Raw genomic sequence first — 27357 nt, 5'->3', positions numbered from 1 at the left:
TCCATAAACCAGTTGGAAAGGAGTAATCCCTGTAGCTTCTCGGGGTGTAGTACGATATGCCCAAAGAACACTGGGCAATTCATCTACCCAGCTGCCTTTGACATGATCCATTTTGGTTTTTAGACCTCTTATAATCTCTCTGTTGGTTACTTCTACTTGACCGTTACTCTGTGGATACACCACAGAGGTGAATGCTTGAGTAATACCGTAGCTTTTACACCAATCTAAGATTTTGTCTCCTTGAAACTGCCTTCCATTATCAGAGACTAATTTATGGGGAATACCGAATCTGCAAATAATATTTTTCTACAAGAATTTAATAACTGCATCTTCAGTAATCCGAGCAAGTGGTTCTGCTTCTACCCATTTAGAGAAATAGTCTACTGCTACTAATAAAAATCTTCTTTGTGCAGTTGCCATAGGAAATGGACCAACTATATCCATGCCCCATTGAACAAAGGGGTAGGAAACTATAGAGGTTCTTAATAATTGTGTAGGATGATATGGAATATTCTGATGTTTCTGATAAGAAATGCAAGTTCTTACAAATTTGGCGGCATCTTCATGTAAGGTAGGCCGGAAATATCCTGCTAGTAAAATTTTGCGGGCTAAGGATCTTCCTCCTATATGACTGCCACATGAGCCCTGATGAACCTCTTGCAAGATAAATTGTATATCTTCTGTTCCAATAAATTTAAGCAGAGGTCTAGAGAAAGCCCTTTTATATAACTGTTCCCCTATCATAGTGTATTGAGAAACTCTCTTCTTGAATATTCTTGCTTATTCTAGATCAATCGGAAGAATGCCCTGCTGCAAATATAATATGATTTGTGCTCTCCAATCACCTTGTATCTCTATTTCAGCCTGTCTTTCAATACAAGATACTAATAATGTCTGCTTAACTGGCCGATCTAGGCTCCATGGTGTTATAGACGAGGCCAATTTAGCTAATTCATCTGCTACTTGATTCTCAGATCGAGGAATTTTTTGTATATTTACTTCTTGGAACTGGACCTTCAATTTATCAAATGCCTCAACATATAACCTGAGTCTATCATTATTGATTTCGAAGTTACCTGATAATTATTGGGCTGCTAACTGAGAATCAGAATAGATGTAAACCCGGGCTGCTCCCACATGCCGAGCAGCTTGTAATCCTGCTATCAATGCTTCATATTCTGCTTTATTATTAGTGGCTCTATAATTTAGCCTGACAGAAAGTTGGAGCTTATCTTCCCTTGGAGATACAAGGAGAATACCAATTCCACTACCCTGTTTGGTAGAAGATCCATCCACATATACTTTCCAAGTACTTTCTTCTTCAGGACCCTGAACTTCTATGATGAAATCTGCCAGAGATTGTGCTTTGATGGCCGAGCGGGGTTGGTACTGTATATCATACTCACTAAGTTCGATCATCCATTTGATCAACCGACCAGATGCCTTTAGGTTAAGCAAAATTCGCTCGAGAGTACTGTTGGTCAATACAATAATTGCATGTGCTAAAAAATATGGGCGCAACCTCCGAGCAGTTAACACTAATGCATAGGCCAACTTTTCAAGTGTAGTATGTCTACACTCGGCTCCTTTTAATAAATGGCTAGAAAAATATACAGGTTGTTGCTCTTTCCCTTCCTGTCTAATTAACACAGAGCTTACAACATTTTCATTGGCTGACAAATATACCCATAGGGTTTCTCCTACTACAGGTTTAGCCAACACTGGAAGGGCGGACAAGTAGTCTTTTAATTCCTGGAAAACTTTGTTACATTCTTCATTCCATTGAAATTTGTTAGCCTTCCTGAGTATCTTGAAGAAATGAAAGCTACGATCGGCCGACCTTGAAATGAATCTAGACAAGGCGGTGATCCGGCCGGTGAGTCTTTGAGCTTCCCTCATGTTGCGTGGTGGCTCCATGTTTTGAAGTGCTTTGATCTTGCTTGGGTTGGCCTCTATTCCTCGCTCGGACACCAGGTACCCCAGGAACTTTCCACCTTTTGCTCCAAACAAACATTTGCCCGGGTTCAACTTGAGCCCATATTGTCTTAATATTCTGCAAGTCTCCTCTACATCCTTGCAGAGATCAGTAGCCTGAAGAGACTTAATTAAAATATCATCAACATATACTTCCATATTTCTTCCGATCTGTTTCTAGAAGACTTTATTCATAAGCCTTTGATAAGTTGCTCCTGGATTTTTTAGTCCAAACGACATAACATTATAACAATAAGTACCTTCAGATGTTATAAAACTGACATTCTCTTGATCTTCCTTAGCGAGAGGAACTTGATGATAGCCTTGATAGGCATCCAACATAGAAATATATTTGCACTTGGCTGTAGAATCCACTAATTGATCGATCCGGGGTAATGGATAATAATCCTTCGAGCAGGCCTAGTTAAGATCAAGGAAATCAATACATACCCGCCATTTGTTTCCTGGTTTAGAGACTAGGACAACATTGACCATCCAACTGGGGAATTGCACCTCCCTGATGTAGCCAACTTCCATCAATTTATCCACTTCTTCCTTGATGATCTGATTTTGCTCAATACTGAAATTCCTTTTTCTCTGCATAACAGGGCGAGCATCTGGGAAGACATGTAAAGAATGTTCCATTACTGAAGGAGAAACGACCGTGACTTCCTTGGTCGTCCAAGCAAATAGATCATTATTTTTCTTCAAGCACTAAATCAACTCTTTTTTCAGAGTAGGATCAAGATCGACCATGACATAGGTGGTGGCTTCGAGTTGACCGGTCTGTATCTGGACCTCTTTCTTTTCTTCATAAACCAGGACAAGTGGTTTCTCTTGAATAGCATTAACCTCCATTTTTTGCATTTTTCGGGCGGCACTGGCTTCAGTCCAGATGATCTCCACATAACACTTACGAGCCGTCTTCTGATCACCATGTACTTCTCTGACCTGGTCATCAACAGGAAATTTAATTTTCTGACAAAAAATAGAAATGACCGCCCTAAACTCATTTAAGGTCGGTCGACCCAGTATCACATTATAGGAGAGGGGGGCATTCACCACCATGAAGTAAGATCTTCTTGTTCTCATGAGGGGCACCTCCCATAGAGATATGGCCAATTTTATCTGGCCAAGTGGTTGTACCTCATTACCAGTGAACCCATATAAAGGAGTCACCATCTGTTGAAGTTCGCTCAGGTCAATCTGCAGTCGATCAAAAGCTTTTTTGAAAATAATATTTACAGAACTACCAATATCTATAAAGGTACGGGAAATAGTATAATTGGCTATCACAGCCTTAATGATTAATGCATCATCATGGGGTATTTCTACCCCTTCAAGATCTCTGGGCCAAAAACTGATTTCCGGCCCTGCTGCTCTCTCCATGCTGCACCCTACAGCATGGATCTCAAGTCTTCTAGCGTGTGCCTTCTTGGCCATGTTGGAATCTCCATCAGTGGGCCTGCCCGCGATCACATTAATGCTACCCCGAGTGACATTGCTTCTGTTCTCTTCTTGTCGGGCTGTCGTAGCCTCAGGCTGAGTTTTCTTAAGCATCTGAGTTGTACAGACCGGGTTTGATAATACACCTTGGTGAGGTTCTACCGGGCGGTATTCTAACTTGAGAGGACTTTGCTGCCTGGGATATAGTTGTTGATAATAGTTTCATCTTTGATAACGATCCCTATTTGCTTTCTTATTTTTCAAAACAAAACAGTCTTCTGTATGATGACTACTGGTCTTGTGATAAGTGCACCACCTTCTTGGTGCTTCTTGTTGCATCTTCACATGCTGTATGGCTTGTGGACGATACTTTGTATGACGATGGGGCAGAGGGATTACTCGAGGTCCCCTCGGTGGAGGAACGGGAGAAGGAGCCTTCTCCTTAACAGGAGCAGGAGAAGAAGTAGTATCTTCTTTTCTGCGTGTAGCCTGAGCTTCTTCAACGTTAATGAATTCAGTAGCACGTTCAATTAATGAGTCAAAATTGGCAGGAGGGTTTCTTACCAGATCTTTAAAGAAATCATTATCATTCAAGCCCTGAGAGAAAGCACTTACCAATATCTCAGTAGTAGCATTGGGTACATCAATAGCTACCTGATTGAATCTCTTGATGCAGGCTCTGATGGCCTCTTTAGATCCTTATTTAATTGAGAATAAGCTCCAGGGAGTTTTATGATACCTCTTGTTGTTGGAAAAATGATGCAAGAAAACCTTCTTGAAATCTTTAAACCTTCGGATAGAATTCTCCGGCAATCTTTTAAACCAACGTTGAGCAGCTCCTCCGAGTGTTGTAAGGAACATCCAGCACTTTACTCCATCAGAAAATTACTGTAATAATGCTACATTCTCAAATTTTAATAGATGATCCTCTGGATCTGTGGTTCCAGTATACTTACCGATTTGAAGATTTTGATATCGCTTAGGAAGTGGATCATCCAGGACACTTTGAGAAAAGGGAGAAATAATTCTCTATGGCGAGCTATCACTGGCCACCATCATTTTAGCTTTACGTTTCTCTCTGTCTGGTGCCTCGCCAGAGGATTCTTGGAACACAGGCCTTCGTCCTCCCTATTCGAAAGGAGTACGAAGAAAAGCTCGAGGGCGTCTAGTCGGAGAAGCAATGGCCGGAGTAATATACATACGATCTTCCTCTTCCAACTCCTTTCCCTTCCGATGATCTGTGGTTGAGCTTGCCGGATTATGGGCCACTGGCAGAGTAGCTCCAGTATGAGCTTGTTGTTGTTGTTGTAGAGCCTTCTAGACATGAGTGTTAATAAGGGAATCCAGATCTTCCCGACTAATAGTGAGTAGGTTCATTTTTCCAGCGTCTTCTATCTTGCAATCTCAGATCCAGGTGAAATTTCCCACAGACGGCGCCAAATTTGATCCTGTCTGAGAAGCTTGACAAAATGGAAAGTTGGGAAAAGAACTTACTGCTGATGAAGAATAACACCCGAGAATTCTGATCCGAGAAAACCAAAGCGGATCTGAAAGAATAAAGCCACCGAACACCCTCCTTGTACGAAGATCCAAGGAAGAGAAGAAGAATTCAGTGAAGAATATCGAGATCTGGAGCTTCCACAGCTTCCTATGCACAAGAGACCAACCAACACTACTGTCAGTGACCTAAGACCGGGGTGGGAATCCCTAGCTAGGCTCTCTGACGCTCAAGTCAGTGATCTCTCTTAGTGTGGAAGGAAGAAGATGAACAATAGCTAGAACTAGGGTTTGCAATAGATGACTATGTGTGTTGTGAGCGAGAGCATACCTGGCCAACGGAGAGGATTCCCCTTTTTATACCACTTTATATAACCTCCGTAGTCATGAAGTGGACCCCGGTTTGTTAGAGTTTGTTATGAGATGACGTAAGCCATGTACTTGCAGAAAATAACTTTTAAGGAATCTTTTTCGTACCCCATATGTACCTTCTTTGTCGCCTAGCACCTGCAGAAGAGTCTAGAAACATTCTTCTCACCAAACCAATCAACCTGTTATACAATCACATAAGTTATTTATGAATATGCTCGAAACATTTGTTTTCGCCCTGCCCTATCTTTTCTTAAGCATGCTACCCCGGCCGATATTAGCCTATATTTCCTTAAGCCTGTTGTCCTGGCCGATATTGGCGTATATTTCCTTGAACCTGTTGTCCCGACCGATATTGACCTATATTTTCTTAAGTGTGTTACCCCAGCCGATATTGGCCTATATTTCCTTAAGTCTGTTGCCCCGGCCGATATTGACCTATATTTCCTTAAGCATGTTGTCCCGGCCGATATTGGCCTATATTTTCTTAAACCTATTGTCCCGGCCAATATTGGCCTATATTTTCTTAAGTGTGTTACCCCGGCCGATATTGGCCTATATTTCCTTAAGCCTATTACCCCGGCCGATGTTAGCCTATATTTCCTTAAGCCTATTATCCCAGCCGATATTGGCGTATATTTCTTTAAGCATGTTGTCCCGGCCGATATTGGCCTATATTTCCTTAAACATGTTGTCCCGGCCGATATTAGCCTATGTTTTCTTAAGTGTGTTACCCCGACTGATATTGACCTATATTTCCTTACGCCTGTTACCCCGACCGATATTGGCCCATATTTCCTTAAGCATGTTGCCCCGGCCGATATTAGCCTATATTTCCTTAAGTATGTTGTCCCGGCTGATATTGACCTATATTTCCTTAAACCTGTTGTCCCGACCGATATTGGTCTATATTTTCTTAAGTGTGTTACCCCGACCGATATTAACCTATATTTCCTTAAGCCTGTTACGCCGGCCGATATTGGCCTATATTTCCTTAAGCCTGTTGTCCCGACCGATATTGGCCTATATTTCCTTTAACCTGTTGTCCCGGTCGATATTGGCTTATATTTCCTTAAACCTGTTGTCCCGGCCGCTATTCATACTTGCTTCATTTTGCTATCTCTTTTCCCCCTTTTCACCAGGGATCTACTAAACCTAACCCATATCAGGCTACTTTGGCCAGGTCGAAGGCGCCTCAAATGGGCTTGAAGGTGCCCTGGACTGGTTGAGGGCGCCTTCAAACCAATGAAGGCACCTCCAACACTGCAGGCAGCGCAGGCGCCTTCAGCCCTCCGTTGAAGGCGTCTCCAGCTAGCTTTTCAGCTCCTTTTGACTTGTTTTCTTCTTTCGAGGCTCCGATTGCATGGGTGATTGCGGCCAACCGAAATAGGGCTCACCCGAATCTAATTTCTGGCCTTCTCCTTGAGTAGGCTTCCGACCTGGCTTCTCGTCCCTTTAACGCAGCGCACGTTCTTCTCGTCCATCGGTGTTCTCTTCTGCAGCTCTCTCATCCTTCGGACGCACCGAGCCTTTCGGCTCCCTTCCCGTGTTGTCCTTCTCGCTAGCTGCGTCTTCCGCTCGACTTCCTGCCCTCCTAAGCTCCTGCACACTTATATACAGGAATCAAATAACAAACAGGACCTAACCTAACTTGGTTGATCACATCAAAATAATCACGGGGTCCAACAGCTTCGTGCGGATCGGGGTCAAGCCGAACACGTAGAGGACTCCCTCATGTAGTAACTTGTGGATGTGATACTTCTGATTGGCCAGGTGTGAAGTTGCATGAAGGTAGTTAGATTGGCTCTTGTACTTTTTGAGCGTTGGGGGGTTCGCCACTTCAAGCTGCCATCCGGTCGGGAATTCTAGCCGCTCGGGAAGGTGAACGAAAACATAGTAGTCCTTCCAATGCTTATTGGAGGATGACATCTTATCAAAGAAAACTAAGCCCACTCGGGCTTGGAATAGGAATGCCCCCGGTTCAGACAATTTAGGATAATAGAAGTATTGGAAGAGCCGAGGGGTCAAAGGATTGTTGTGTAGGCAAAAAAGGACAATGACCCTGTCACGCCCCGAGGGAGTCCCTGTCCAAAGAAATTTCGGCAGCATCTCCCCTGTACGACTGACAATCTGAAACTTTATACATTGCCTCCAGGGCCACATATACATCGGCCAACACGGCCAGAACAATAATAATAATAATAAAACATAACACACATCCAAACATCCACACAGTTTAATAGTGAACAACTAAAACAATGATAAGAACTCAAAAATAACCCTACTCAACTACACCCATAAAGCTCAAAACATATTTCCTACTCCACTACACCCATAAAGCACAAATCCGACGGAATAAATCCACTCACCTCTTCCGCCGTCTAGGCAGGCATGTGTTGAACCCCATGGTAGTTTTGATGTGATCAACCAAGTTGGTTAGGTCCTGTGTTGTATTTGATCCCTGTGTCTGAGTGAGCAGGAGCTTAGGAGCACAGGAAGTCGAGCGGAAGACGCAGCTAGCGAGAAGGACGGCACGGGAAGGGAGTCGACGGGCTCGGTGCGTCCGAAGGACGAGAGAGCTACGGAAGAGTACTCCGGTGGGCGTGAAGAGCGTGCGCGGCGTTCGAGGGACGTTAAGCCGGGACAGAAGGCTGCTCGAGGAGTAGGCTGGAAATTGGGTTCGGGTGCAGAGCATCGGAAGTCGCAACAAGCTGGAAACGAAGTCAAAGGAGCTGAGCTGCCAGCTTGGAGGCACCTCCAGCTTGAAGGCGCCTTCAACCAGGTTGAAGGCGCCTTCAGCCAGGCTGGAGGCGCCTTTAGCCTGATTGGAGGCGCCTTCAACAGGTCAAAATGACCGTTTTCGTTCGGATAGAGTTCTATCCGCTGACCGAGCTGTGGAGGCACCTTGAACCTTGTTGGAGGCGCCTTGGACCCTCGGGATAGAATTTCCAGAGGCTATTAAAGGCCCCTGGAGCTAGGAATTGAATAACAACTCAAGCAATCAATCTGTAATCAATTCCTAGCAACTAAGTGAGCGTTCTAAGTGTAAAAAGGCTTCTCCGCCTACAGTAAAGGAGATTCTGATAGTAGAGCTTTTTCATCGCCCTGGATTAACAACCTCCTTGGTTATAACCAGGTTAAATTCTGTTTCTATTTCTTTTTCTGTCTCTTTAATTTAGTTGTTATTTTATTGCTGATTTAATTCTGAGTTGAAATCCGAGGAGGGTATAGTTTGTTTTTGTTTTCAGCAATTCACCCCCCTCTTGCCGGTCTCCGCTGCACCAACAACATGTAGAGCATCATATCGAATAAAAATTCATCGACAAGTAAAAATCCATATAAGATGAAAAGTATCAAAACAGAATAAGTCTAAACATAGTCTAATAAAGAAAACCACAAGATCAACACACGTCCTCGTGGACTGCAGGGGACTAGCGATTGGAATTCTCCGGACAGCATCAACCTGAAAATAGCAACGGAGGAGGGTGTGAGTCCAACACTCAGCGGGTAACAACTGATATGCATAATAAAGAAAATAACAACCAGCACTAATCATGCGTACAATCTCCTGATACAAGAAGGATAAATGCAACTGAATAAAGCAGGAGAAAACTGTACTAACCAGGACCAGGGTATAAGTACAACAAGGTCGTCAGACCGAGAGTGTCATAAATCCTGTATGCATGTCAATCATATGCATCCATATAAATGCAGCAAGCAAATGCAGCAAACACAAGCAATAAATGCATCATGCATATGATGCAAATGTCATGGTCACCCCTGACGCCAGTCAACCATCTCACACACAATGGTGAGACCGAGTGGGTAGGGCTGTGATAACCGTGCACTCTGCCATCACTGCTCCTGATGAGTGACCGAGTGGACGGGATGCTATCGGAGTACACCTATCCTCCTACCCCAAATCATAAATGGGGGAGCTCAATGCTCTCATCTCTCGGTACACGATGACGGGGAGGAATCTCTGTCGGCTACCACGCTGCGTCACACTACCCATGAGTAGACCAACGGAGCCAAACAGAGTCCAACCGCCTGCCGGCTACCACGCTGCTACACTAAACCAGCGGAGCCAAACATAGCAGAACCGTCTGCCGACTACCACGCTGAGTCACCAGACCAACGGAGCCAAACAGCAGAACTGCCACACACCTGTCTGATATACCACTAACCCATGAGTGGTGGTGTGTACAGATACATGTAACTGGCGATGTGCTCGACAATAATGGAGCAGACTATCGCACAACATGCAATCATGCGAGATGATGCATGACACTAAACATGACAATATCCTGAACATCATAGCAATATCCATATATAAATATAAAGTGTGTACCATAGGACAATGAATCAAATCAAAGGTACACAGATCAGATAAGGTATCAAAAACCCTAGGTCCTGAACATAATAAATAACATGGTTGTGTCACTACCTCTATAAGCATGTATAATCAGGTAAATACTAACATGATGTGCAAAATAAATAAACAAACAAGCATGTAACAGATTGGGTAGTGATCAACCGAAGCAAATAAGAAACACAATCATTGCTATTTGTTAAAAATATTATTATGCATATCAAATGACATAAAGTCAAAGTACCCGCCTCCAATAAGAAAGGATCATATTCGGTCCAAATCCCATGTCGAGATACTCGTCTCGCGTCAAAGTCCTGTATCAAACATATAAATATATTTTATTTAGCTACAATTCTTATAAATAGCTAAATAAAACCTCTAACCCTAAATTAGGGTAAAACTCTAATCATACCGGTAGATAAATTCAAAACCTAATCCATATATATAACCAACTTAAACTTAATTAAATTTCTGTACTATTCATTTCTTATCTTTTCCTAGCTCCAATTATGTGTATGCTGTAACAAAAGGAATGACTTCCTCTACACCTTACCTCAATTCACCTCATTGCCGTTTCTTGTTCCACAGTAAGTTTATGCCCAGAGTTGTGGATCACCCACGCACAAAGATGACCAGAGCTGTAATCACTAACCAAGCCTTAAATCTCAACAATTTAATATAAAGAACAGAAATTAGGTCTTCTCTAATCGGATATGTGGCATGCCTTACCTAAATCCAGTGTCAGCGGACTACTCTTCATGACCAGATCCTCCAACCACCTAGTGGTTGGCCGATGATCCCCTCCCAATCCCTCCAAAACTCTATGACGGTCGGCTAGAGGGAAAGCTGGGGCACGTCAGAAATGGTGCTGCTCAGGTTGAGAGGCAACAAAGAGGGTGTGACGGCGGTGAACTAGGGCACAGGGGAGGCAGCGACACTGCTGAGCAGAGAATAAGAGGAAAAGAAAGCGGCGGCGCCGGCGCTAGGGCAGAGGCGATCAACGTCAGTGTGTTCCCGATCTCAATAGTGGAGACAAACAGAGAAGGCGTCTGCGTCGCGTGACAGGGAAGAAGTCAACGAGGGAGGCAGCGATGACGAGATCTCATTCGGCCGGAGAAATGGAGAAGAATTTGGGCAGAGACGAGAAGAGGAAGAGAAGTGGGGATAGACTCGGCTTAAATCACGAGGCAGGGAACCGTTGCGTGCGGCGCCGGTTAGGAAAGGGAGATGACATTGCGAGGTTTAGGGCAAGGCACGGGCTCGCGGGGGAAGAAAACGGGGAAAAGGAAAAATAAGGAAAAGGAAAAAGAAAACAAAAACAAATAAATAAATTTAACTTTTCCTCGTTTAAATGGGGCAGCCCAAACAGGTTTTTCCCGGAGCTCGTTTTTATCCCCGTAACTCATCCATACGGGCTTGGAAAAATTCCCGAATTTTTTTTAAAAATTACAGAAAATTCCCTTATCATTATTCGCCATTTTTCGGTATTTTACAGACCCCGCACAACAGCCTAAAGAAGTTCGAGACTAATTGGTGGAGAGAAATATGAAAATATTTATAGACCGTGGGAAAGAAGGGGTGGATAGGAAACCATAGACTGGAGGTGAATTGATCCCTAAAGAAGCATACAAAATCGGGAGGCAGTTCGTTGGGACAGTCAAAATCAGATGGGAGAGCGATTTGATAATCAGAGGGAATTTTGTAAGCGACTCTCAAGCTCTCAGCCTTGCCTCCATCGAGCCTGGACTCAATGGATGTGTACCAGAGCCTGGGGATAAAAACGAGAGGTTTTGAGAAGCTGGCCATTGAAGACAAAGAAGTCAACGAAGAACAATGAAAAGATTTAGAAGGCTTACGGGAAGGATCACTAGAGAATGAAAGGAAGCGAAGCGTCACTGGGAAGCTCGAAGACGAAGATGCGAAGAGAGGAAGACAAAGATGCGAAGTGAGGATGACAGCGACACACCCGAGTTTTATAAACCTCGTTGCCGATCGACTTCCGCCATCTGATCCAGAGTTTTGAAAACCTAGAAGCCGATCCAACCATTAAATTCGAAAAGTCACCTGTCACATCATCAACGGATATCCACCTGTCACGCCAAACGTGCAGCAACAGAAGGGGACACATGTCTCTCAGTCATCGGATGATATTAATGAGGACTAATTACATCGTATGACCGCGTGCTCGTCTATAATAAGTAGAGATTTTCACAGTCCTCAAGAAATTTAGATGACGTCAGGGCGCTCGGCTGAGGGGTGCGAGGAACAAGGAGGAGAAAATGGCCGCTAAGTATAGTCTCCCGTCGTCCCGACCCGGCACGGATAAGCAATTATCACATAGCCAAGTGGCCGAGGTGCGTTTTGCTTCGAAGGTTGAGGCTGAGCGACAGTAATAGACCCTGTCCAGCGAAATAAGGCCAAACGGCGTGGACATTTGCGCTGATCAATACCTTGTGCATTTGGGCCGATCAGGTCTTAGAGTTGACGTAGATACATCTGGTCCAGTCAGTTGAACTCGTAGCCTCCTTCGACTAGACTTAAAGAGGAGACTTGTGATGCGGCGATAGGGGGAGGCCCACCTGACACAGGGTCAACCGTCAGGGGGAAGGTCAAAGTCAAGATGATCAAGGCCTAAGTGTCAAAGGGTCGAACGAAAGATAAATGATAGGTAGGGCTCGATCGGCGGGAGACATGTCCGAGAGGACAATCCTTCCGACTCGGGAGAATATCATGGGTAGGCGCTCAAGTCATATTATCAAGATGTTGAGGGAGACCGAATAGTTTGTCCGAATGGAGGAAGGCAGGTTACTACAGACCACATGGAAGAGCCACTGAAGTTGACAGAGTGGAGGACTCCTGGCCGAATGGCTATTCGCTTGGCCAAGCAACGAGACCTGATCGTGGAAAAAGCTGAGTCCTGGCTGAGCGGCTAGTCCGCTCGGCCAAGCAGCAGGATGGTGGTTCTCGCGATATCCTTTCACAGGACATAATGGAGGGCGTGACCCCAAACATGTTGGAGAACGTGGGCACAAATGTGTTGGAGAACGTGGCACGAACATATCGGAGAATGTGCCCACACCTCGGGAGCGTGCACGTTGCCCACTAGGGCTCTATATAAAAGGGGTCCATCTCTGGTGGAGGGACGCATAATTTACTTTGGAAGCATAATTTTACTACTGTTCCAATTTTTCTTTGCATTTCCGTGACTAACTTGAGTGTTGGAGGGCCAACACTGGGACCCCCTCCCTGACTCGGCACTGACGTCATTTGTTTCGCAGAGAGGAGCATATTCCACATCTAGTCAGTGAAGTTGCCACATCCCAGCTTTCTACTCGCCCGCTTTCAGACAGGATCATATATATATATATATATATATATATATATATATATATATATATATATATATATATATATATGTAGAACTTTAAAAAATATTTTATTCTCATTTTGGAGTTCAAATCTTAAATAATTAATCTCTTATTCTTTTCACTGAATCCATTTGGGAGTACTCAAATTAATCTCACACAAATCCATTGAAAAGGTGGTCGAGCAAAGAAATTTACTAATGAAAAATCAATAAATTTCATTTAGTAGGTCAACATCTTCCTCATCTCACCTCACTTAATATTAGTGTTGGTACAATCGACCTCATATCATAGTTGACCAAGTTCACCAAATTCGGTAGCTCAGTTTGAGTTGAGTTGGATTTCGATATTTGACTAATATGTTAGTTAGATGTCAAGTACGTTAAGGTTGACCATATACTTAACGGTAAGAAGATGTCAAGTAGGTCAAGATTGTCTCGATACTTGATGGTAAAAAAAAGTCGAGTAGGTCAAGATTGACCGGATATTTGGTGATGTTGGAAGTCCAACAGGATATTGGTTTGAGAAGTAAAGTCCAAGTGGGTAAAGGTTGACCTGACACTTAGTGATCGGAAGTCCAATGGAGAGTTGGCAAGAGAAAAGTCCAAGTGGGTCATGTAGGACCAGACACTTGGTAGTCAAAAGTCCAACGGGGAGTTGACAAGAGGAAAATTCAAGTGTCATGGAGGATAGGACTAGAACTGTCAGACGAGCCGACCCATGGCGAGGCGGGCCGACCCATGGCAGGCCGACCATTTGGCGGGACAGAGCGAGCCAACCCATCATCTTGGTGGGTTAGAAAATGCCCAATCTAACCCAACTCAACTCAAGGCGGGTTATGGATTAGGCAGGTCAACTCACGGGTCCACTAAACAATCAAATAAAATAAAAAAGTCTGGGGCAGCTTGGGTTGGCTCGCAGGTTACTCATCCAATTAAGAGAAAATGATCATGAAGAAAAATGAATTTAACACCTATTACTTATGAAAACTCAAGTTAAGAAAGTTTACTATGTTGGTCCCTTAGAGGCCAGCAAGAGAGGGTGAATTGTCCTGAAATGAAAAACAAACTTTTCTCCTCGACTTTTCAAACTAAGTTAGGCAAACATTTATTTTAATAACAAAAAGTAAACACATAAACTAACGACAAAGGCAAGAGAATTTACTAGGTTTGCAATTAGAGGATTGCTAATCCTCAACAAAATGAAGCTCACTAAAATCTCCTTTGGGCGGAGTAGCCTCTTTACATCGTTGATAGCTCACACAGTAGTAGAACAAAAAGAGAACTTGTTTACAAGTATTGTTTTTTAACTACTGAAATTAGTGTTGTATTTATAGACCTGATCCGGGCGTCTAGAAGGGTTTCGAGTGCCTGGGTGTGGATAAAACTTTATCCACATCACAACGGATCACGATACACTCTCACATAGAGTTTTTTGGTCCGAGCGCCTGGACTAGGTCCGGGCTCCCGGATCGAGCTGAACTAGCCCTCGACCAGGGCGTGAGCCTGGGGTGCCCTGGCTACCTCAGGGGTCCAAGCGCCCAGACCAGGCTGGATAGTCAACAACCTATTGACTGTCCGATTTCTCCTGTTCTGGCTCCGCTCATTTGGGTGATTTCGGCCATCCGGAATAGGGCTCACCCGAACTCATTTTCTGGCCTACTCGAGTAACCTTCTACTCCGGCTTCTCGTCCCTCAGAAACGCCACATGCTTCCTTCTCGTCCGCCAGTGTAGTCTTCCGTAGCACTGCATCCCTCGAATGCATCGAGCTCGTCGACTCTCTCCTGTGCCATCCTTCTCGCTAGCTGCGTTTTTTGCTCGACTTCTTGCACTCTTAAGTTCCTACACACTTAGACACAAGATGTCAAAAGACAACAGGACATAACTTGACTTAATTGATCACATCAAAACCACTACGAGGTAATTACAATCCCTCCCCTTTTGATGTGTATCAACCCAAGTCAAGTTAGGGTAAAACAATATATTAAATTAAATGAATATGCAAGTTTAATACAATAAATATACAAAATTTGAAAAAATGTACCTCCCCTTAAACTTAACTTCAAACTCTCCCTCTTTGATCACATTAAAAATATGGATTTTGCTAAATTAAATTCTAAGAAATATACAAACAGTGGCTAACATTTAGGAAAAAATTTTGGAATTTATTTTTAAAAATCTGATTGTTGTGATTTTAAAAATCTTATTAAAAAAAATATTTTACAAATTATTTTATTTGTTTAAAAATTTTAAAATTTTTTATAATGGTTAAGAGAACAGGTCCAAAGTAGTGATAAAATTTTTATGGAAAAATAAAATTGATTTAAAAAGTAATAAATTATTTGCAACAGATAGGTGTATTTTTAAAAAAAATGCTTAAAATTAGTTTTGATATTAGAAAAATCTTGAGAAAATTTCTAAGATGGTAATAGGATATGTATTTTTTACAAAAAATATAAATTTTCAAAAATTGAATGTTTGAGAATTTGTAATATTAAAAAATAGTATTTGGATAAATAATTCATAGAAAATTAAATATTGGTCAAAACTTTTGAAAATATTTTGTTGGATAGAGAATATGTTAAGTTTTTACTGAAAATAAATTTTGTAAAAATAACTTAGCAAAATATTTTAAATTGAAAAATATAATATTTGATAAAAAATAATACAACGGTCAAAAAATTTTGAAATTTTTTTTACAGATAGGAAATGAAATCCTCTTTTTTTTTTTAAAAAAAAATCTAATTAATTTCAAAAATAAATTATACAAGGAAATTTATTTTAACATATTGGGAAATTAAAATTGAAATATTAAATATAATTAAAATTAAAAATATACACAATTTAAACTAAGCATGATTTTGGAACTAAATATAGCTTCTTTCCTACTAGATTAATGTATTTTCTAGGGATGTTTGTTTTTTATTACTTTTCTAATTTAACCCTTGTAAAATCTATAATACCAATTTAATCCTTGATAATATCTAAAATTTGAGCATGCAAATTTTTTTAAAATTTTCTATTTGTTCCTTTAAATTAGCATTTTCAATTTGTCAAGATTTTCTATTAAATAAGATTTTGCTAAGATTCTTTTAATTTCTAAATTCCCCCTTTTAAAGTTTTCATTTTTAGTTTTTAATTTACACATTGATTTTGTCATAGATTTAATACTGAAATATATTTGATCAGGAGGTAAGAGACATACCTCACTTACCATGCTAAATTTGAAGCTTGATTCTCCCCCTGCTTCGCTGCATTCGTCTGAAGTCGCTCCCCCTTCATCGATGCTGGCTTCTGAGGTGCTTTGTTCTTCGTGGCTAGCCATCAGTGCTAGTTCGACGTATGCTTTTATTTCTAACTTAGATGATGAGCTTTCATCCGAAGTGGCCTTGAGATTCTTGTGCTTGTTTTGCTTGGGTCCCTTGTCTTTTTGCTTTTTGAGTTCTGGGCAATCCTCCTTTATGTGTCCTTCTTTTTGACATTGGTAGCATCGAACCTTTCCTCTATTTCTTGGATTTTTTCTATTATGTATTTCTTTAAATTTGTTAGATTTAAAATTTTTCTAAATTTCCTTACTATGTAAGCTTCTTGGTCTCCTTCCAGATCTGAGTCTGACTCGGGTTTGTCCTTCTTGGTGGCTTTTAGTGCCAGATTCTGGCTTGACTCTTTTGTTGTATTTGGGCATCAAGTTTCATGTAATTCCAAAGTTGAAAAAAGTTCCTCTAGGGTACTTACCTTGAGGTCCTTTGAGATGTAGTAGAAGTCTATGATCAAAATTCATTCTGGAGTTCTGGGAAAAGCGTTGAGGGCGTAGTGTACCGAGTCCAAGTTGGTTACCGTTTCACCGAGGTTAACCAATCTGGTGATCATCTCCTTGATCTTCACGTATAGTTGGGCTACTTTGTCACCTTTTTCCAGACGGATGTTTGTTAGCTTGTTCCGAAGAATGTCTTGTCATGAAAGTTTTGCTTTAGATGTGCCTTCATGGAGTTCCAAGAATTTCTCCCATAGATCTTTTGCCGATGTGTAGCTTTCAATGTGATTTACTTCTTGAGGCGGTAATACACTTAATAAGTGATATTCCGCTCTATTGCTGGCTATGAAGTCGCTTTGCTCCTTCTTCGTCCAAAGGTATTTTTTCTTTCTCCTCTCCTTGTTAATCTTTAGGAACTACAAAGCCATATTTTATTATTAAAAGAATTTCAAAATCAGTTCATAAAAATACCTCCATTTGACGTTTTCAGTGTGCGAACTCCCCCTTGAACTTAGGCAGGTTGAGGCTTCGTCCAACCATTGACTTCTTTGCTTTGGTCGATGGTTAGTCTTTCTGAAGTGTCCTCAGTCTGATACCAATTGTTGATCCCTTGGAGGCCGGCAAGAGGGGGGTGAATTACCCTGAAATGAAAAACAAACCTTTCTCCTCGACTTTTCAATCTAAGTTAAGCAAACACTTATTTTAATAACAAAAAGTAAATGCATAAATTAAAGACAGACACAAAAGAATTGACTAGGTTTGCAATCAAAGGATTGCTAATCCTAGACAAATGAAGCTCACTAAAATCTTCTTTGGGCGGACTAGCCTCTTTACAACGTTGACAACTCATACAGTAGTAGAACAGAAAGAGAACTCATTTACAAGTGTTGTTTTTTAACTACTGAAATTAGTGCTGTATTTATAGACTTGATCTGGGCACCTGGGAATGAATAAAACTTTATCCACGTCACAAAGGATCATAATATGCTCACAGATAGAGTTTTCTAGTCCGGGTACCCAGACCGGGCTGGACAGTCAACAACTTGTTGACTATCCAGTTTTTCCCATTCTGGCTCCGCTCGCTGGGGTGATTTTAGCCATCCAGAATAGGGCTCACCCGAACCCATTTTCTAGCCTTCTCGAGCAACCTTCAACTCTGGCTTCTCATCCCTTGGAAACGCCGCACACTTCCTTCTTATCACCAGCATACTCTTCTGTAGCACCTCGTCCCTCAAATGCACCGAGTGCATCGACTCTCTCTTGTGCTGTCCTTCTCACTAGCTGCGTCTTTTGTTCCACTTCTTATGCTCCTAAGTTCTTGCATACTTAGACACAAGGTATATATCAAAAGACAACAAGACCTAACTTTACTTGATTGATCGCATCAAAACCACCACGGAGTACTTACATGATAATTATAAACCAACCTAGTAATCCCAATTGTATCAATGCACTGCAAAAAAAAAGTAGGAAGTGTACTCTTAGCTCTAATAAACATGAGACAAGCACCAAGGGACCTTAATGATTATTCAAGTTGTATAAGCGACTACTTCAACGTTTTCTCAACCCGTGGGCCAATCCAAGCCTATCGCGGGCCTACTTGCATGGGTCACGAGCCCAAGAAGATTGGTCCTGTTAGAGTGTATACTAAAAGTCTAGCTTTTTGTAAATATTTATTTTGAAATAAAGAATCACATTTGTCAAATGTTTATATTTATATGCTAAGTGTAGTTGTTCAATTAATTTATATTGTAGATAACATGATGTGTGGTGTTACACACAGAAGATCCTATTATCAATTCCTTATAAATTATAAACAGTAGCTCACGACTAAGATGGAAAGGAACAAACCATTGGAATAGTCGTAGTGTAATTTGGCATTAGTTTATCTTAACTATAAAATTACACTAGTACACTCTGAGTATATTGAGCAGGACCATTTAAGGTAAGTTCTTTTTATACTGACTGCCCGCATAAAAGAACAAGACCTTTGTTATTATGGAAGTGTGCTCTTAATCCTGATATAATAACAAGCACATATATCTAGTATTTATTTCTTTGACTTTTCAAAGGGTGCGATTTAGTTCGATAAATCAATAGGTTCGATAAGTTGGGAAATGATATTATTTATAGTGTGTGTTGTTGATTATAGAAGGAAACTGTGTCCTAGTAATCTAGGTTGATGATGCCCCCAAGAGGAGCGCATAAGGATTGTCATGTAAACCCTGCAGGTGGACTTAGTCCAACATTACGATAAGGTTGAGTGGTACTACTCTTGGAGCTAGATATTAATTAAGTGAGTTGTCAGTAACTCATTTAATTAGTGGCCGTTCTATATCTTAAACACAGGGAGACTAACACACTCATGATAAGAAGGAGCCCAAAATATAATTTGGGATTGGTGCGGTAGTTCAATAATAATTCTTTAGTGGTATGAATTATTATTAATAAAATTAAGTTGGGTGTTCGGGGCGAACACGGGAAGCTTAATTTCATCGGGAGACCAAAATCAATTCCTCCTCTCAGTCCCTATCATAGTCTCTTATTTATAAAGTATTATACCCACCCATACCCACCTTAAGATGGCCGGCCAAGCCTAGCTTGGATCCCAAGCTAGGGTCGGCCAAACCAAGGTGAGTTGGTTTCATTAGGTGGCCGACCCTAGCTTGAACCCAAGCTTGGTGTGGTCGACCACAATAAATTAAAAGATTTTTATTTTTTTAAAATCTTTCTTATGTGGAAGCCATGATTTTAAAAGAGAGTTTAAAATTTAAAATTTTCCTTTTATAGTTTTCTATAAAAGGTTAAGTGAAAGGTTTGATATCTTTCCTTATTTGTAGTTAAAAGGAAGATTTTAATTTTTGATAAAATTTTCCTTTTTTGTAACCATCCTCATGATTTAAAAGAGAGTTTTAAAATTAAATCTTTCCTTTTATAGTTTCTACAAAAGATTAAGAAAAGATTTGATATCTTTCCTTATTTGTAGATCAAAAGGAAGATTTTAATTTTAGAGAAAACTTTCCTTTTTGTAAATTATCCACATGTTTTAATAGAGAGATTTTAATTTATAAAAGTTTCCTTTTATGACCAACCATGAAGGGAATTTTCAAAAGAGAAATTTTTATTTAAAAGTTTCCGGAAACAAATTAGGAAGTTTTAATTTTGTGTTTAAAACTTTCCTTGTTTGGAGGGATTAAGGTGGCCGGCCATATATAGTTTGAAAGGGAAATTTTATTAAACTTTCCTTTCATTGGCAAAGAGAATAAAGAAGTTTTAATAAAACTTTCCTTATTTGCCAAGACCAAGGAATATAAAAGAGAGGGTAGAGGTGTCTCACCTCATAACAAGATATCTTCTTTGGTTCCTCTCTTCCTTGGTTGGTAGCCGGCCCCTCTCTTCTTCTCCATCTCCTATTCTTTTTCATTGGCCGACGACATCTTCATCTCAAGGGTTTTGGTTGGTGGCCGGATTTTGTTAGAGGAAGAAGGAGAGATAGGAGGCTTTGTTTCTTAGCATCCCTTGGAGCTTGGTGGTGGCCGAACCTCATCTTCTCTTGGAGTTCTTGTGGTGGCCGAAACTTGCTTGGAGAAGAAGGAAGCTTGGTTGGTTCTCGTCTCGGTAGATCGTCGCCCACACGACGTCCGAGATAAGAAGAGGAATACGATAGAAGATCAAGAGGTTGTTGCTTACAAAAAAAGGTAAAACTAGTAATTCTATTCCGCATCATACTAGTTTTCTTTGTATGTATTTTGAAATACCAAACAAAAGAGGCATATGATTCTAGGTTTCGAATTTGTGATTCGAGTTTGTGTTCTTTTGTTTTTTTTCGATCTTGTGATTCGATTGTCCCTTTTGGTTAAACCTAGGGTTACTATAAGGAAATTAAATATTAAATTTCATTGAAAGGCTTTGTCTAGGAAGTGGTGGATGCTCCCATACCCAAGAAGGCCTAGTGCCTCGCCATGTTTAACCTGGAAGCCAATCTCTGAAATTAATATTTAATTGAATTTGTAACATGGGTGGATTTGAATCAATAATGTTAAATATCGTTTGCGATCCAAGTCTAAACCTCTAAGAACAGATAAGTTAAATTTGGAATCAATAATGTTAAGTTCCGTTTGTGATTCCTAATTTAATTTCTAAAGAACACAATAGGTTGTTAGGAATGGTTCAGGACTTGTACAAAATTTTTGTACAGGGGAACCGGTACGATATTTCGAGTATCAACCAACAGGTCTGCCTCGACTCGCCTTTAAATGAGTTGATAAAATTTTAACCCAACCTACTTCAATTGTTTGGCGGGGCAGGCCAACCCGACTGGCCCAATCCAATTTGATAACTCTAGACAAGACACTTGGCATGAGTGAAGATGTCCTGGGAGGTCAAGGTTAACCGGATACTCAGCAACAATGAAGTCCTAATAGGTTGAGGTCAATTGACTACTAGACAACAATAAACTCCAATCACTACAAAAAACCCTAATTTGTGACTAATTTAGTGACATAATATTATTTTTGTTGTTAATTATTGACGGGAGTGAATAGTAGTCATTAATTAATGATTGAATAATATTTCTATCACTAATTAACGACTAAAATATTATTATGTCGCTAATTATTGACGGAATATTATTCCGTCACTAAGTTATGAAATGTAATTAACAATTTTTTTTACTCTTTTCCTTGTTTTAGCGATAAAATTATATTTCGTTATTATTCCATCTCTAATTAACGATGAAAATAATATTTCGTCGCTAAGTTATACAACACAATTAATAATTTTTTATTTTCCCATGTTTTTAGCAAATGAATTATATTTCCGTCCCTATTTAGCGATGAAAATAGTGACGGAATTATATTTCATTGCTAATTCCAAGCAAAATTAGGGTTTCCTGGCCGATCCTTCTTTTCACACGATCAACCCCGAATATGCCGCGATCTTACCCAATGACCATCCACGACATCTTTGGCGTACTAATCTCTGGTGCGTCCTCTCTTGCACGTCCTCTCCGGCGCGTCCTCTCTTGCGCATCCTCTCCGGTGTGTCCTCTCCTGCACGTTCTCTCTAGCTAGTCCTCCGCGAGTTCTCCAGCTAGTCCCTCCATGTGTCCTCAACAGCATCGTCCTTAGCCTCATGTCCGACGGCCTTAGCCTCTTCTCTGGCCTCTTCAAAACTCTCTCCATCTTCCTTAGGCTCCAGCTGAATCCAACAGTAAAGTGCTTGTATCTGTGGTGCTCGTCTCCAACAGAATCCTCTTCGGTAGCCTTGATTGTGCTACTATTCTCCAGCGACCGCCTACTACCCCTCGCTGGTAGCTGCTGCTCTACGGGATCCTTGTCATCGATCTCCTCTCCATAGTCCAAGTATAACATTATGGCACGAGCAATCTTCTCTCTAATGTGAGACAACTTGTACATAATAATCTACACTTTAAACCATGCTTAGTTGTATTTCTACATAGTTCATAATAGGCTTTTGCAACCCATGTATTTTTTTTTTTCAAAATTTTGAACAATTTAGCTGGAATTAGTCCTCATATGTATGTTAATTTGATTGCCCAATTCTAGTTTTCCATTATTCTTACTGTGCTAATTATGATGTTTGATAATTAGATTAAGTTAGGGATACAATAAATCCTAATCAAACATTCCAAGCATCCTTACTCTGCTAATTGTGATGTTTGAAATTGGGCTTCCTACTTATCCTTAAACTCATTAGCACACCCTGTGTATTATTTTATATCCCAAGCATCCCTTCCTTAGGATCCAAAGACCGTGTGTATGAATTGAGCATTCTTACCCTGTCATTTACTTGGGTAATATAAGTGCATGCTATTAAATATTATTGATAGTATTAGGTTTGATTTATTTATTTAAGCTTAATTCAAATTATATGCATGCTTAGTGGTACATATTTAATAATGCTTCAAATTGTATTCTTATTATGTTACAAGGTGTTTGAATAAAGCCTTGAGGTATAATAGATTAGAAAATAAATTTATTCAAGGTGAATATTTTACTAGAGTTGAAAAGTTTATAAATTTTGTAAAAAGTTATCCAGAATATATGAATGATATCGAGTTATGTTATCTGTGTAATTATTCCAAATGTATAAATAAATCTTTTCGTGATGAGAATACTGTGAAAGTACATTTATGTAAAAAAGGATTTGTTCTAAATTACTTCAACTGGTACTGTTATAGAGAGCTTTATTTGTTTAATCCATTGGAACTTCGATTGTTTCTTCATCTGACACAATTACTTAGGGTAATATGATCTAATGAGAATGTAATGCAATCAATGGTTTACGATGTGATGATGGGTAGTTGATTATTCCAATATAGATAAATACCTATACTTGAAGTTCAACAACTATATAACATGTTAAAGTCTAGTGAAAAATAAATGTGGCAAGACATTCTATCTGGTCATTGCTAACTATCAGGTACTATAAAGTTATTGAACATACTATAACAAAAAAGCTTTATCTATTGTCTTTGCCATTTGAAAATTATTGTAATTGACACTGTTGTTAAAAGTGCACTAAATAACAACAATTTTAAACTGTTATCTTTGAGCTCGATAGACAACAATTCTATAATGCTTTTAAACTATTATCTTCTAATATCAAAGAGAACAATTTCACAATGTTTAAAGGTCATTGTCTTTAGATGCTTTTGACAATAGTTAATTACCGTTGTCTTTTTTAAGGACCTTAATGTTAGATGATGGTTCGACAATATTTTAAAACAATTGCCTTTAATTAATTTTCACAATATTTTAAAAACCGATGTTTATCTTCATTAGAAAATGCTTTGACAATAGTTAAAAATATTTGCTTCAATTTTTTTCATAATATTCAAAATTGTTGTCTTTAATCATTTTTTTCAATAGTTAAAAACCATTATCTTTGTAAGAAAAAATATTATCTATTTACAATATAGAAGATAATAATTAAACATAAAAAAAACAACCAATCAAAAATAACCAAAAATATAGCTATGTAAAAGAAATAAAAAATATAGATTTACAAAATTAATTATACACATGTAAATTTAGTACTATCAAATCATAAATAAAATTTTTACTATCAAAATTAACTGTACACATCTGAATTAGTTTCAATTTTGGCAACCTCAGACAACATATAAGAGTCATTAACAAAATGACTAGATGACATCTTATCAAAGTATCCCTAAGACTATCACCAATTTCTCTAAGTACTTGGTATCCTGTACTTTTCCATATGGATCTCTTTTTAGCAACAGTTGCTCTTGGATTGCCTAACAACAGGACAGAAATATACATTATACACATATAGTTGACTAAGCCCCACATGGAAATCAATGAAATGCCTATTTACAAACTTTGCATCAAAGACAGAAGAAGATGAAAAATGATAAAAGAAATAGCTCAGGAATAAAGTCTATCAGTCCTTTTGGAATAACTATGACGCCGTAATTATATCCAAGTTCAGCATGCTTGCAAATAATGTCAGTAATGAAATCTGTAACATTTTTCAATGTTTACTTTTTAACGGCCACCTATAAATAGAAAACATAGTGAAACAAGAGATAATTGGTATAGTGACGAAGCAAAATTTGCAATACATCAAAAATATTGTGCCAGTAGTAATAACAATAAGATCGTTAATTCAGTTTCTACACCGTTAACCCTTTTCTGTTGAGTAAACATAGATTTTGCTCTAAGCTTTCAAAGAGAGTATCTTTCAAATTTGATGGGCAGTGAAAATATAGACAGTTTAGATTAATAACTGTCCTTGACACAAAAACTACCTTGACAACACACTACTGAAATTTTAACCCTAAGGAAGCACTTAACCCAACTTAAATAATCAGACAACTCTTGATCACCTTTAGAAATGGAAAATAATAGCATGAAATAATTTATAGGTTAATGAACCAGATTGGGACATGTCCAAAAACGATGAATACATGAGAATACACCATACAAATCCTCCACAATAAATTTCAACATTAAATTAGAAAATCACCTATTCATCACCAATGATTGCGACGTTAGGATGTTTTGCAAAGCACATTCCAAAGTTATGTGAGAAGCACTACGACCTATTAACCTTACAACTATAAAACTAAGAGTCAATAGGAGAGCAAAAAAGATTCAAGTAGCATAAATTAGAACATAAATAGGCGCAGATAAAGAATGTTTGTGCTAAGGTTTATACATTCTTAGTTAACAGGTTTGCACTGGGACATAACTAGAGCATTGTTACTTGATGTTAAGTGATAATTAAGCACTCACAAACAACTAGAATTTGTTATTCGTCTCCACTCTACATGTTATTTCAGAACTAGACTAGAGATCATACAATGCATATCCTTATCAAAGTTTTGCTTTGTTATTTTTGTGATGTAATGGGATAGCGTTGGAAAAGAAATTCAACCCATCCTACCATTGTACAGGAAGTGAATTCTGTTTGGTGGGTTTATAGGTTTCAGTGCAAAACTAACTTTCCACAATGTATTAGCATAATCTATAAGCATCAGGCAGCAGATAAATAATTATCAAATATATTGAATTAAGGAAAGCTCCATTGGTTATTAACTATGTCAGTTGGAAAACTATTTAGTATCAATTTATTGTAAGCAATTTATGAACTTATAGTGGTAATATTTTTCTGTGGAATGAGCATCTATCATTACATTTCCAATCATTTCAGAGTAGATATGCAAAATAAGAAATCACTACAAAAAAAAAATATAGTTTTCTGGGACGAATTTATAAAAAAAATTTGTTGCAAAATTTTTTTTAGGATGAATTCTGCGACGAAATTTTTTTTGTCCCAAACCTCTTGTTGCCAATTTTTGGAACGAATATTTTTTTGTTGCAAATTTGACAACGAATTTGGGGACGAAATTGACGACGAATAATATTTTCGTCCCCAAATTCGTTGCCATATTTGCAACAAAAACTTTATTTGTCGCAATATTGTATATAATTTTGGAACGAATATTTGCTTTGTTGCAAACTTAGCAACGAATTTGAGGACGAAATCGATGACGAATTTCTTTTTGTTGCCAATTTTGTCCCTAATTTGGCAACAAAATTTAGCAACAAATTAGATTTTCGTTGCCAAATTCGTCGTCAATTTTCACCAAACATTTGCAACGAATATTATTCTTGTTGCAAAATTTGCGATGAATTTGACAACGAAAATACTAATTTAATTTGCAACAAATAATCCTTCGTCCCATATTTCGTCCCAGATTCTGGGACAAATATGTAGATTCGTCCCAAATTCTGCGACGAAAGTTGGAACGAAAATGATTTTGTCATGAAATTATCGATGTACAGTAGTTACGATAAGTTTGCGACAAATTATTTTCGTTGCCAAATTCACCCCTAAATCAAAAATTTTTTTTCAGAAACAATTTATTTTTGCATTTCAATCCATACATACATATATACAACAAATTCAAATAACACATTATATACATTCAACACATCCTAATTAATATTGTCACATCCTATTTCACATACTTCTATTAATAATTGAAATCAAATCATAATACAACAAATTCAAAGGTCTCAACAAGTTATACAAGATCTTTCTTCTTCAAGCTACTCCAAAATATTATACAAGTTCCAGACTCCAAAAGTTATACAAGTCTAACAATCCAAGAAGTTAAACAAGGATTTAAATAAAAAAAAGAACTAAAATTCAACTCATCTTCTTTGTCCGCAAAAACTTTCTTCCCCATCAAATATTCTTTTCCTGCATAAAAATAAAGAAATAAAACAGATCATTTGTAACTAGAAAGATAATTACTTAAATTCTAATAGTCTCATGTAAGCAGATCATTCTAACAGACAATAATGGTAAGGACTCACTCTATAAAGTAGTAATTTAAGATGCTAAAGTGAAAACCTATGATGATAAATAAACTAGAACCAAGGGAAACAAAGAGAAATGAGCAAAAAATGTACATTCATAAGTTTATCAATATCAAGTACTCCCTTTTAAATTGGAAGAAGAAAGTATGGTAGTATTTATAACAACTCATAATTAGACAATAAGATAACTTTGCAATGAGAAAATAAAAATTCCTGTACAATTAATACCAAAATGACTCATAATCATTTAATCAAAAAAATATTGAGAGCATTAATCATGATTTTATAACAACGGTAAATTAAATGGTAAGAAGCATCTTGAAGCTAGTATTAACCATCCATTTCATAGCAATGGTAAATTAAATTATAAGAAGTACCTTGAAGCTAACTATAAGTATCCTAAATATGATACAACCTATTTTACCACATCAAATTGTTATGATACAACCTATTTCACCATATCAAACAATAGCTATAAATATCCTAATTTCATATGACATGGAGAGCATAGATGTATTCTTAAAATTCCTATCATATGAAAATGTCTCAAATGAAGAAAACACAAACTAGTTAAGGTCAATTAGTTGACACTAGTCTTTTAGTACTCATGGTTATTTGGTTGTTAGGAAAACTCTAATCATAATTCAGAATTTGAACTAATAATGCTGTAGTAGCAAATTTCAACAAATTTATAAAAAGAATGAT

The sequence above is a fragment of the Zingiber officinale genome, chromosome 2B, assembly GCF_018446385.1.
Source record: "Zingiber officinale cultivar Zhangliang chromosome 2B, Zo_v1.1, whole genome shotgun sequence".
NCBI lineage: Eukaryota > Viridiplantae > Streptophyta > Magnoliopsida > Zingiberales > Zingiberaceae > Zingiber > Zingiber officinale.
The sequence above is the reverse complement of the archived record's forward strand: the minus strand, read 5'-3'. Positions refer to the sequence as shown.